Below are 15148 nucleotides of genomic sequence, written 5' to 3'. Positions count from 1 at the left end.
GCGTTTGATCCCACCATATCGGACATTATACTTGGCGTTTGATCCCACCATATCGGACATTAGAAGCGGCGTTTGATCCCACCATATCGGACATTAGACTTGGCGTTTGATCCCACCATATTGGACATTAGGCTTGACGTTTGATCCCACCATATCGGACATTAGGCTTGGCGTTTGATCCCACCATATCGGACATTAGGCTTGGCGTTTGATCCCATCATATCGGACATTAGGCTTGGCGTTTGATCCCACCATATCGGACATTAGGCTTGGCGTTTGATCCCACCATATCGGACATTAAACTTGGCGTTTGGAAATGATGCGGACGATAGCAGAGCACTTCGTAATCATAAGAAATCTCTCACAACATATCAACGCCAGTGAATAATCAGTCATCGGTATAAAGGACGCAGCCGGTGGAGCAGGCGACACACGAACATTTTATATGCAGCATTCCTTCATTAATAGGTATAATGGGTGCCATCTTGCCATTGAAACAGCCTTCAGCACAGACTCTGATTGGCTACGAAGGGAGATTCGGTATAACTGTGAAGGGCGATTTGGTATAACCATGAAGGTCGTTTGGTATAGCTATGAAGGTCGTTTGGTATAGCTATGAAGGTCGTTTGGTATATCTATGAAGGACGATTTGGTAAAGTTATGAAGGACGATTTGGCATAACTTGAAGGACATTGGGTATAACTATGAAGGAGATTTGCGATTTAACATAAAGTTATGAAGGACGATTTGGCATATAACTATGAAGGGACATTGGGTATAACTATTGGGTATAACTATGAAGGGACATTGGGTATAACTATGAAGGACATTGGGTATAACTATGGGGATAACTATGAAGGGATTGGGTATAACTATGAAGGACATTGGGTATAACTATGAAGGAGATTTGCCATAGCTATGGGTATAGGGAATTATGAAGGAGATTGGGTATAACTATGAAGGAGATTGGGCATGAAGGCTATGAAGGGAGATTTGGTATAACTATGAAGGAAGATTGGGTATAACCATGAAGAGAAATTGGGTATAACTATGAAGGAGGGTATAACTATGAAGGGACATTGGGTATAACTATGAAGGGACTATTAAGGGAGATTGGGTATAACTATGAAGGAGATTTGGTATAACTATTAAGGAGATTGGGTATAACTCTTAAGGGAAATTGGGTATAACTATGAGGGATTTGATTTGAAGGAGATTGGGTATAACTATGAAGGACATTGGGTATAACTATGAAGGAGATTTGGTATAACTATTAAGGGAGATTTGGTATTGAAGGAAATTGGGTATAACTATGAAGGGAGATTGGGTATAACCATGAAGGGGCATTGGGAAGGAGTTTTATAACTGTGAAGGGACATTGGGTATAACTATGAAGGGAGATTGGGTTTAACTATGAAGGGATGTTTTATAAATCTATGAAGGAGTTCCCCGCGTCTACATTAACTCACTGCTCCTGGTGGTGTTCTATTCTGCTTGTCTTACACTCACTTGGATGTGTCTGTCTGCCTGTTTACATAGTTGCCTTCTGTTATTATGGAAATTTCCACAATTCAATCAAAGCTGCTACAATCGAACTACTCAGTCTCGATATCTAATTTGCATGTTTAAGATGATATCTACTGGAATGTATTTCAGCTGTATTGGGACTGTGATTGAACAGATACTGCTTGTATGAATTCATGATCAATATTAAACGATTAGTCGCGTGTTTATAAGGTAACACGTGGGGTTTGGGTGGTCCGGTCGTCACGGGTACGGCAATTCTATTTGAAGACTTGCACCCTTTGTCATACGATGGTTTCGAATCCTGATTCAGCCCATGTATAATCTGTGTGTCACCGATATCTTCACCAATGGATATCCCCTTGTATGATAGTATGATAAGTATGTTTGATGTTGTTATATGTATTTACTGTTTTAATGTCTTTGACGCCAATGGATGTGTAATGAAATGAACTTCCAGTTCATCCGCCCACATTAATTGAGAGAAGCAGATCACCTTTAATAGACTTTGGAACCCACAATGAACCCGTTGGAGTATAGTGATTGAATGAGTTTAGATTTACGCCGCACTCAGCAATATTTCAGCTATTTGGACCAGACGATCCAAGGATAAACAGCATGAGCATCGATCTAAACAGCTAGGGGCCGATGACATGAGTCAACCAAGTCCGCGCCCCTGACCACCCGATCCCGTTAGTCGCCTCTTACGACAAGCATGGGTTACTGAAGATCAATTCTAACCCGGATCTTCACGGGTGTAATGATGGCAAGACGTTGGAATATAGAAACCATGTATACCTCTGCTGACGTTAATGTGGTTAATGTTGTTAAAAGGGATAGGGGAAGGGCCTTTGAACAGTGTTTCGGTTTTGTCACGGCGTCGGTGAAACGGTCATAAGGAATTTAATATTCGAGGAAGGAAAATTACATTGACATGCGAACATTTTATGCGAAATTTCGATCCTCCATCCAAATCTCTATTCTCTTGTTCCACAGTGAACCGGGAAGGTATTATGTTATGATCAGTGCAGGTCACAAATCAGTTGATACACGTATCCAGTTTCCTGTCTCGTGTCCTAGATTACTCTAATGACATTTGTAGGTGAAACAATAACCGCCAAGCGAGGGTTCGTTGTGAAAACCACCTCGAGGGAACCGAGGTTGTCATTTCGCTGATGCCACAAGGTTAAAAACATACTTATTTTAGTTGCATTATTGTACATTGCAATAACCATGGTTATATATTCTATGATTTTATCATCCAAAACTGTGTTCCACAGGAGATATCGCTTGTGTGAGATCAAACGATATCTCCTAGGAGATATCGTTTTGACAGTAGATTTTGTACAATGCCCTGACAATGCTATGACGTCATGTACTTGATGACGTCACAATGCTATGACATCGCTGCACTGCCAGTCTAATGGCAGTACCATGTTCAGAGATGTACATTTTTCATTGAAAATTAATGAAGAGTGATTTTGATGATAATAGAATTCACTTCGTGTCTTCTGATATCAATATATCAACACTCGTTGATAGTAAAATATCCTCGGCAAGCCTCGGATATTTGTTACTTTATCAACTCGTGTTGATATAATTGATATCAGAAGACACTTGGGTGAGATTCTCTATATATTACACTCAGTAAGTATTGAAACTAACAGCTAAACACTATGGTAATAACATACAATAACAGTAATTTTCTACATCTCCAACATAGAATACAATACATACAATTTGGGAACAAAATTTGACATTTACTTCATTTTGGGAACAAAATTTGACATATACTTTAAACTTTAACAACTAACAACTAAACACTATGTTATGAACATGCAATAACGAAAACAAATATTAGCTATCTTCTACATAGAATACAATCTGTGGAAAATACTATTGGCGTGATTTGTACCGAAATGTTAATTTTGGAAACACGATCGAAAAGATGATTATAAATGTTGCTTAGTCAAAAAAGTATTATAGCGAAGAACGGATCAACTAACAACTAAACACTCAGTTAATAACGTACAAATATGAAAAGTATTCACATTCTCCTACGTAGACATCAATATGAAATAAAGAAAAAAATAAACAACGCGTTTTTTTATTTATTTTTCTTTCGGGAGTGTTTAATACAAACAAGCTTAACATACACCTTTCAACACTTGAGTGAGTCAATGAGTATGGTTTAACGCCGCTTTTAGCAATATTCCATCAATATCACTGCAGGGGACACCAGAAATGGGCTTCACACATTGTGCCCATGTGGGCATTCGAACCCGGGTCTTCGGCGTGAGGAGCAGACGCTTTAGCCATTAGGCTACCCCACCGCCCCTTCAACACTTGAAACTAACAATGATTTTCAAAGATATTGCATGTGCATGCGAAATAAGTGTGCGAAATACGCTCCTGCACCAGAATCTCGTGCGCAGTGTGCGAAATAGCCCGTGGCTAGTAAATATCCAGTCGAGCCAGTAAATCTCCACATCACTGTCCCGACTTGCTAGTGAATTTTCATGGGGTCATTTTGTAAACATATTACTCTCTCCGACTTGTTAAGTTATAATACACTTCTAAATCATGCAAGTTTATGGCCTGATAAAAACGTTCATCATATAATTAGCAGCTTAATGATGAAACCCGTGTCATGTTATTCTCATCTATTTTTGCAATCGTTTGCTTAATTTCTACGTTCAAATTTCGGGCTAGTGAATTATTTCGTAGACTAGTAATTTTCAGGCATAAATAGCCCGACTGGCTAGCAAAATTTGGAAACTAGTTAGCACACTGAGTCGAGCTAATTAACAATCACGTGCAATGTACAACCATGTCATTTATACTGACAGTGCATACAAACCATTACAAAGTTCCGACAAGGAGGTGCTCTTGACTTTTATACTGACAGTGAATACAAGCCATTACAAAGTTCCGATAAGGAGGTGCTCTTGACTTTTATACTGACAGTGAATACAAGCCATTACAAAGTTCCGACAAGGAGGTGCTCTTGACTTTTATACTGACAGTGAATACAAGCCATTACAAAGTTCCGACAAGGAGGTGCTCTTGACTTTTATACTGACAGTGAATACAAGCCATTACAAAGTTCCGACAAGGAGGTGCTCTTGACTTTTATACTGACAGTGAATACAAGCCATTATAAACAGTGAATACAAGTTCCGACAAGACAGGAATGCCATTACTTGCTCTTGACATTTTCAAAGAGGTTGACTTTTCAAGAGGTTGAAGATAATTCTTGAAATGGAAGAATCCGCTGCGAAGCAAAGTGGAGAAGGTGTCTCTTCACAGTTGACGACAAACGACGATTCGGATCAAGACGCTGTAGCTGTATGAAAAGAGGCAGAAGATTTATTACAGATGGAGAACACAACCAAACGTTTACGTGAACCAGTCACCGACTCCTACCGTCAAGAGATCTAGGAGCCTAGAACACTCTAAAGCGTAACAGATGGGCATGAAGTGCATTATGCATTGGCAATAACAGGTAACAAGCAACACACTGCAGTAAACAAGGAACTGATTCCAGCTCTGGAGGAAAAGTCACCCAAACAACTTAACTACTGGCTTTCTAAATTTGTATGTGAAATTCTAAAACAGGATGGTAGTGAATATCTGCCCAAGTCCTTTGTAGTCTGTGTATGGGAATACAAGCATACGTGCGAATAAACAAAATGTCAATCTCAACATCCTGCAAGCTCAATTTCGAAGATTTTTGACAAGTACTGTATGGCAGAATGAAAGGCCTGCCACGTGCGGGTGTCGATTCAACAGCTCGGCAAGCTCAACCTTTCACACCTGAAGAAGAAAATATGTTCAGGAGGAAGAAGATTTTGGGGACCACAATGCTCGAACCTGTGCTGAGAACTATTCTCAACCAAAGCGGGAAACATCTTACATTGAGAAGCGACGACGAGCACAGAGCCCTGAGATATATTAACAGTCAAATCACTCTTCACAAAAGGACGGAAAAGAATATCTGGAATATACAGAAGACAGGTCCAAGACTAACCAGAGTGGGTTGAAACATCTCAGAAAGAAGCCCTAATATATGAGGATCTACCAAAGTGAAGACCGAGATCGATGTCACATTCGCTTCTACAAGCTGTACATGACTATGAGTCCCAACTGTTGTAAGTATACGTGTGAACCGACCTGTCTAACGTTTGCACTGTTTAAATTCACATTTCGAATAATACTTTAGAAAATCATGATTGAACTATTTTCGCTAGTATATGGAGTAAAGAAAACGCATGTTAAATGATACGAAATATATGTAAAACAGAAACGTTTATTGACTCAAGCCAAACTATTGACCTCGGACCAGTTACATTACATTTATACTATGATTACAATATTATAAAGATCACACATTTATGCCAACTTGATAATTTCTACCCTGAAATGCTTCATTAATATATATATATATATGTATGTTGCTGAAAAAACTTACACTGAATATACTGAAATATTTAATATACATATATATGTGGTTAATCCTTTGCTTTCATTTATCATTTGAGCGAGGGATGGCACCTTTTACTTGACTCCTCTTCAGAAACCCCATAAACAAGTTTGGTACAGCCGTCAAGTCGTGGGACACAACACCTTGCAGAGAATGGTTCCTGACAATGCCAAGGCTGCTGGTCTGCAGGGACATTACACCAAACACTCGCTGCGCTCTACAGCTTCTCTCGTCCAGGCTGCTGATTATGAAGCAAACTGGTAACTATCGTGCCCTACATAGTATTTGTCTATATCTGTACTCGTACTCAGTTGAAGCTATCAGAAAAGCAATACTCATTACCTCCCCCGCGGTTCCTTTTTCGAAAATATGAGGATACGGTTAGTCATATTAAACAAAAGTTAAATTCACATATGATGAAGTAATCTAATTGAAGTGCTTCTAATGTCATGATGTGTCTTTTATTTAGATGTCTACCTCGTTACAGACCGCCTCCGTGGTGTAGTGGTTAGAGCGTCCGCCCGGAGAGCGGTAGGTCGCGGGTCGGATCCCCGACCTGGTCATACCAAAAGACGTTAAAATATGGTACTTGTTGGTCCCTGCCTGGCGCTCGGCATTAATGGGTACAACAAGGACTGGTCGGCTCGGAGTCAGTATAAAGTGTCTGAGTGGGGTATTCATGCTTCACTGCGGCATGGTATCTGAGTGGGCTAGCACTATAAAACCAGCTTAAGTCTGGGCTAGTACAAGCAGCCGCACATACACATACACACGCATGCACGTCGTCATATGAGCGAAATATTCTCAAGCTCGTCGTTAAACCCAATTTCACCTCACCTCACCTCGTTACACTTCCCTATTCTTCTGATTAACGCTAATAGACATACATTGGGTTGGGAAATTGAGTTGCCAACACGACAGCATGAGTTTGAGAATTTATCTGATTGTTATTTAATAGTACCAATGGTTATTATACAACTGTTACAGGCGTGTGTACGTACAAGAGGGTAAATAAGTAACAAATAAAGATGGTCAGCAGCATTCTCACCAGTAGGAAGCCACAAACCGATGACGTAAGTTGCAAAGTGGAACACAAGATTTCAACTCCAGAAGAAGCACCTTAGAGGAAACCTCTGGTATGTTTTCTTTCCCTCCCTGGAAACATAATTTATGGAAAAATTAGTACGTTCTCATTACTTACTCTTTTAATGAAATTAAACATAATTGGTCACGGGAAAATGCATTGCTTATAGGCCACAGTGGCCCATCATTTCACTGGTCATCAGTTTGTACTAACGCCAAGTCCATTGGTATTTGAGACTTTTAAGTAAAACATGCTTAAAAATGATGCATGTGATTTGTTGGTAAAAGTCATTTTCACGTTAACAGAATGTATCATAAAATTAATCATTGGCGTAACTGAAATTATTCATCACAAAAATACCTGTGAGCATCTTGTCTAAATAACTATTTCATTTTTCAGATGATCCAAGTGACCCCGAGGAGGATAGAAAAAGGTTCCAATTTATTAACTGCAATGTGCAGATGCTGTAAAACATATGCTTCTTTTAATGGTTGTGTATTTATATATTGAAGATGTTTCCAACAAAAACATTAAGGCAGAGGCATAGGGTTGTCAAACCCGATATGCCAAGGAAAAAGTTCTTCTCGACGTGCGATACCGGGAATAAGGTGAGGCGAGGTCGAACCTTGTTCCCGGTATCGCACCGAGAGTTGGTCAGATCAGCACCTTAGCGGGTTATATGATAACCAACATCTGCAGAAGAGTGGTTATCTGATAACCAACCCCTTGAGAGGTCGTTCACAAAATTTAATAACCCCAGGTATTGACGCGATAATCGTCCCACGTCTAGTCCGTTTGGCTCAAAAGCGGACCGATGAATTGCAATCTAACTCGAAAACTAATAAACATAAAATACTCAATGAAACGCTGATCATAATCAAAACATCATACCCACTCTGTGAGGTTTTTGCAGAATTTTTGTCCTAAAAATAAAAAAGTTGTGTAACAATCTATCATTAAAATATTGACACAGTTCACTATTTGTTACGAGGGAGGAGCGCAGAGAAAGGGACAGCCAGGTGTTCGAGAACGGATGGAGACGGCACAGCACAGGTTAATGAATAAATAAATCTGTCTGTGAACGTGTTTCTCGAACACCTGGCTATCCCTTTCTCTGCACCCCTCCCTCGTAACAATTTTTTTAGGACAAAAATTCTGCAAAAAAACCTCACAGAGTGGGTATGATGTTTTGATTATGATCAGCGTTTCATTGAGTATATTATGTTTATTAGTTTTCGAGTTAGATTGCAATTCATCGGTCCGCTTTTGAGCCAAACGGACTGTAGTACATATTGCGCTGTATCTACGCCATGAAGGTATGCTCAAAGCGCATTAACACACTATTACCCCGGATAACCCAATCTGCCTCTTAGGCGCTAGAAGGTTGCAGTCATATGACTTATCCCACCGGGTACCCATTTTCTAATGCGTGAACAGACGCAATTTTGATCAAACCCACTTGCCACATGTATCACATGTGCTTCATTGTGGGGCAGGACTGAAGTCCTTGAAATTCTCAGGAGTCAAGCTGACAAACACGGTCACCCATCCAGGAACTCTCCGCGCCCAACCTTGCTCAACTTCAACTGATTTGTTACATGAACTCTATGCACATATATTACTTAAACTGTTGTTTGTGAAAATACCCTTCCTGACCCTGTTCACTGAGACGTGTGATTTAGACGTGTGTATATGACTTGGTGAAACGACTAAATACAACCTTGCGGTGGTGGTCCTGATCTGTTGTCAGTCGTTAGGTTCCCATGATACAATCAAGTAACCGTAGTTTCAGCTTATTGTGATAGCAAGTGATGTTCCGTAAGTATGTATATGAATCGTTTAATGTTGTATTTGTATCATAACTGAATTTATAGGATAACTCAAACAAAAGAATTAGATACAAAATCGGAATCATGGGTAAACGGGTTAATTTCCTGATTTTTTCTTCTTTATCAAATGTCTTTCAACGTAATCGAATCAGATACGATTGCCTGTATAATGCATTTGCCGTAGCCGGTTAATCTGATGACGCAGCTGAACAAACGACAAACAAAATATGATAAACCACCCCTAGTGTTTGGATCTGACGTATGATAAACACACTAGTGGAGAAGGATCTGAGTTCACACACTCAGAAGGAAGTTCACTTCATAAATAAATCCTGGGCATAGTGTAACTCCTGTCTACATTTCACTTCCACCTCGGGTCTGGGTCTGGAAGGAAGGGGGGGTTGGTGGTTGCCGATGAGGAACGGATCAGCTTAACGATGCAGATATGGTATCTCAAAGAAGGATGATAATACCGAAACGACCGCTGTGTCTGCGACAGGTGTATGTATACACAGAGATTACACCAGTACAGTTCTCGGCTTCTTACACGCTTCTTATCGCGTCCCTTTAAGATCGAATACATTCATCTTTCATATTTTCACATCGGTGTGGCGCATGTACATTCAACACAACGTTAATGAACGTGTGACGTAATTTGGCTTACTGATGACTAACAAGTACCAAGTGTGATCCTGCACAAAGCGTTTCGGCCACATCTGTGCTTTACCAGCTCATTACGGAAGCGTAGTAGGGCCACGGTGATTTTTTGTGTGTGTCACTATCTCCTACGTAGGAGTTATTAAGTCCTACGTAGGAATTAGTATCTCCTACGTAGGACTTACTATCTCCTACGTATGACTTAGTATCACCTACGTAGGACTTACTATCTCCTACGTATGACGTAGCATCTCATACGTAGGACTTAGTATCTCCTTTTTAAGGTTCGGATTACGAAGTATGGTTATTAAGTTGAGAAATGTTTTGGCTATGCAGGACGTTAGATAGGAGAAATGTGAGTCAGTGAATATTCATGACACTAATGCAGTGTTACTATGCAGTGTTATTGTGTGTGTATTACGTTAGGGTGACGTGGACCCTGTTCTAATTGCAGTTATGGAGGTTTGGGTATGGTTATGTTTTATCTATTATACATACATCTCTTCACACACACACCACACACACACACACACACACACACACACACACACACACACACACACACACACAGGTGGGTGGGTGGGATGGTTGGGGTGAGGTTCTGGATATGAAACTCGGGTTATAACACGACCTCCGCAAGTTGTTGCTTGTCTTCAGATGGGGCCATGTTGGATCGGATGCAACGCCCGTTTGCGGCTCGTTTTTTTCGTAATTGTTTACAGGTTGACTTGACTGGGATGGAAAAGTGTTGAGTGCGGCGTAAAACAATACGAAATTCAAAAAGGCAAAGAGTTGTCAATATAGTTATTTGTATAATTATAAGGGGATACGTACGCATAGATTGCCACCTATAGTCTAGGACACGTCTGTACACGCAGATTATGACTCATGTGCAACGACCTCTGAAGTATCCAACGCATAATAGTAAATGATAACAAGGTGCAACATATAACAGTGAACTAACTGCAAACGCGTAATAGCACAGCAAACTGAACGCAAGGCAGTAAAGTATAACAGTAGGTCCAACGCAGTAATGTGCAACAATTAGTTGAACACATGACTCTAATTGTGAAGGAAACTGTAGACTCTAATAGTGAATAAAACGAATGACTGTAGACTCTAACAGTGACTGAAACAGTGAAACATGAGATTGTGTGCGTGTCTGGGGATTTAAGTCGACCATTTCAGATTAATGTATATAAACGTATATCAATCATATCGAGATATTTAGTCCTCCGTAGGAGATACTAAGTCCTACGTAGAAGATATTATGTCCTACGTAGGAGATACTAAGTCCTACATAGGCGATAGTATGTTCTACGTAGGAGATACTAAGTCCTGCGTAGGGTATAAAACGTCCTACGTAGGAGATAGTAAGTCCTACCTAGGAGATGCTAAGTCCTACCTAGGAGAAAGTAAGTCCTACCTAGGAGATACTAAGTCCTACCTAGGAGATACTAAGTCCTACGTAGGAGATACTAAGTTCTACGCAGGAGATATTAAGTACTACGTAGGAGATAGTAAGCCCGTGTTTCACCGTGGCCCTACTACGCTTCCGTAGCTCATAAACTATATTCAAACTAGAAAGGATAAAACAAAATTGATTAAACGCCCGAAAACGTCAACGCATATGCAGATGATTTTACTACTTGACAGTGTGACGTATTGTAATTGTTTAGGACATTTCCTTGTGCTGCTCATTGAGTTCAATGCGGAAGATTGTTTGGATATCTTGCACACGGGGTGTGCGCACTTGCGTTCAATGCCCACCTCAGACCGAAGCGGAAAATGGTAATTAGTATATGGTAGTAACCCATGTGCTTGAATGTAACATTGCTGAGGTCAGGTTCACTATCGACGGGAGACTACTCTTCGTCACCTGAGCCTGCTTGTGTTCCCGGGACCCGCGCCGATACTTCAACTTCGGCTTCTTTATGACGTTACGGCTTTGCAAGGATGACTGTACATGTATTTATTATTTGTTACGACGATATGAAATCAACCGTGCAAGTTAACCGTGCAAGTATATCCTCCATTTAGTGCCAGTGCGGGTTATTACGCTGCAGACTCCCAAATCGGTGATGTTGTTTCAATACTGAGCTCTAAATGAATTTACGGATGTGGGGACCATGCTGGGTTTTTAATAGAGTTAAGGTCATCGTCAGTGACGGATTGAGGAAGGTTATCCACACCTTTATTGTTCAGTGGCTTTTGTATTGTATTGGTTGACACATAGCATCCTGTACACGACACTGACAAACCGAAACATGAGTCTCATTAACCTATTCAGACAATGACCCACTTTTCAGCCGATCCGAATTTTCTCGTGTGAAAATGGAAATAGACATCACAAACAACTATGGTTACACTGAATTCCAGTTCCTTGTTTCGTACGAAAATGGTATTTACAAATTAATTAATTTAATTAATTATTTTTAAACTTTAATAACATCGTATTTCTATATTTTATGGCGAGGTGTAGACAGCATGACCTTAACTAAGACGGCACAGACTGCCCTTGTTTGATGAGGTCGCAAAATGATTCACAATGCATCTGGTTCACTGGTTACACCTGTGATATGTCTTTTGCGCTTATTCAGTGTAGTTCTGTGACGCACAATGTGATCGATATAATATCAAGTCCGTACTAGACCGCCAAACGTTTCTAGCGGGAGAGCCTCGTTTTGAGATTTCCACGAATTCCAGGTTTCCATTTGTCAGAGCTCGCTGTTGGAGAGAGCATATTGCACGACGTGTTTGCAAGGATTAGAAGGAGCGTAGTGTTGCATAATATACAAGTACTTAGATGTATCAAACAATACTGATTAATAATTATGTATCCAGTTAAATGAATTGGTCTCAAAATTCTGGACTGGTTATTGTGCTAAGTTGTGCAATAGGACGGGAACCAGTCAACAGGAAACGAGACTGTTGTGTAATCAATGTTTTGACTTGGCATTACATTACCTCCTGTTCATGACACTGAAGCAATACATCACCTCCTGCACATGGCATTAAAGCATTGATTTACCTCATGTGCATGACACTGAAGCATTACATTACCTCTTATACATGGCACTGAAGCATTACATTGTCTCCTGTACATGACACTGAAGCATTACATAATTACCTCTTGTACATGACACTGAAGCATTACATTATCCCCTGTGCATGACACTGAAGCATTACATTATCTCCTGTACATGACACTGAAGCATTACACCAACTCCTGCACATGACATTAAGGCATTGAATTACCTCATGTGCATGACACTGAAGCATTGCATTACCTCTTATACATGGCACTGAAGCATTACATTGTCTCCTGTACATGACACTGAAGCATTACATAATTACCTCTTGTACATGACACTGAAGCATTACATTATCCCCTGTGCATGACACTGAAGCATTACATTATCTCCTGTACATGACACTGAAGCATTACACCAACTCCTGCACATGACATTAAGGCATTGAATTACCTCATGTGCATGACACTGAAGCATTGCATTACCTCTTATACATGAAACTGAAGCATTACATTATCTCCTGTGCATGACACTGAAGCATTACATTACCTCTTATACATGAAACTGAAGCATTACATTATCTCCTGTGCATGACACTGAAGCATTACATTAACTCCTGTGCATGACACTGAAGCATTACATTAACTCCTGTGCATGACACTGAAGCATTACATTATCTCCTGTGCATGTCACTGAAGCATTACATTAACTCCTGTACATGACACTGAAGCATTACATTAACTCCTGTACATGACACTGAAGCATTACATCAACTCCTGTTCATGACACTGAAGCATTAAATTATCTCCTGTGCATGACACTGAAGCATTACATTAACTCCTGTACATGACACTGAAGCATTACATCACCTCCTGCACATGAAATTAAGGCATTGAATTACCTCATGTGCATGACACTGAAGCATTGCATTACCTCTTATACATGGCACTGAAGCATTACATTGTCTCCTGTACATGACACTGAAGCATTACATAATTACCTCTTGTACATGACACTGAAGCATTACATTATCCCCTGTGCATGACACTGAAGCATTACATTATCTCCTGTACATGACACTGAAGCATTACACCAACTCCTGCACATGACATTAAGGCATTGAATTACCTCATGTGCATGACACTGAAGCATTGCATTACCTCTTATACATGAAACTGAAGCATTACATTATCTCCTGTGCATGACACTGAAGCATTACATTAACTCCTGTGCATGACACTGAAGCATTACATTAACTCCTGTGCATGACACTGAAGCATTACATTATCTCCTGTGCATGACACTGAAGCATTACATTACCTCATGTGTGTGACACTGAAGCATTACATTAACTCCTGTACATGACACTGAAGCATTACATTAACTCCTGTTCATGACACTGAAGCATTACATCACTTCCTGCACATGGCATTAAAGCATTGATTTACCTCATGTGCATGACACTGAAGCATTACATTACCTCTTATACATGACACTGAAGCATTACATTGTCTCCTGTACATGACACTGAAGCATTACATAATTACCTCTTGTACATGACACTGAAGCATTACATTATCCCCTGTGCATGACACTGAAGCATTACATTTCCTCCTGTACATGACACTGAGGCATTACATTATCTCCTGTGCATGTCACTGAAGCATTACATTAACTCCTGTACATGACACTGAAGCATTACATTATCTCCTGTACATGACACTGAAGCATTACATCAACTCCTGCACATGACACTGAAGCATTACATTATCTCCTGTGCATGACACTGAAGCATTACATTAACTCCTGTGCATGACACTGAAGCATTACATTAACTCCTGTGCATGTCACTGAAGCATTACATTATCTCCTGTGCATGACACTGAAGCATTACATTACCTCATGTGCATGACACTGAAGCATTACATTAACTCCTGTACATGACACTGAAGCATTACATTAACTCCTGTACATGACACTGAAGCATTACATCACCTCCTGCACATGAAATTAAGGCATTGAATTACCTCATGTGCATGACACTGAAGCATTGCATTACCTCTTATACATGGCACTGAAGCATTACATTATCTCCTGTACATGACACTGAAGCATTACATAATTACCTCTTGTACATGACACTGAAGCATTACATTATCCCCTGTGCATGACACTGAAGCATTACATTATCTCCTGTACATGACACTGAAGCATTACACCAACTCCTGCACATGACATTAAGGCATTGAATTACCTCATGTGCATGACACTGAAGCATTGCATTACCTCTTATACATGAAACTGAAGCATTACATTATCTCCTGTGCATGACACTGAAGCATTACATTAACTCCTGTGCATGACACTGAAGCATTACATTATCTCCTGTGCATGATACTGAAGCATTACATTAACACATGTGCATGACACTGAAGCATTACATTGTCTCCTGTACATGATCATGACACTGAAGCATTACATTGTCTCCTGTACATGACACTGAAGCATTACATAATTTCCTCCTGTACATGACACTGAG

The sequence above is a fragment of the Haliotis rubra genome, unplaced genomic scaffold (assembly GCF_003918875.1).
Source record: "Haliotis rubra isolate DU_JTF1 unplaced genomic scaffold, ASM391887v1 Scf649, whole genome shotgun sequence".
Lineage (NCBI taxonomy): Eukaryota > Metazoa > Mollusca > Gastropoda > Lepetellida > Haliotidae > Haliotis > Haliotis rubra.
Note: the sequence above shows the minus strand (reverse complement) of the source record.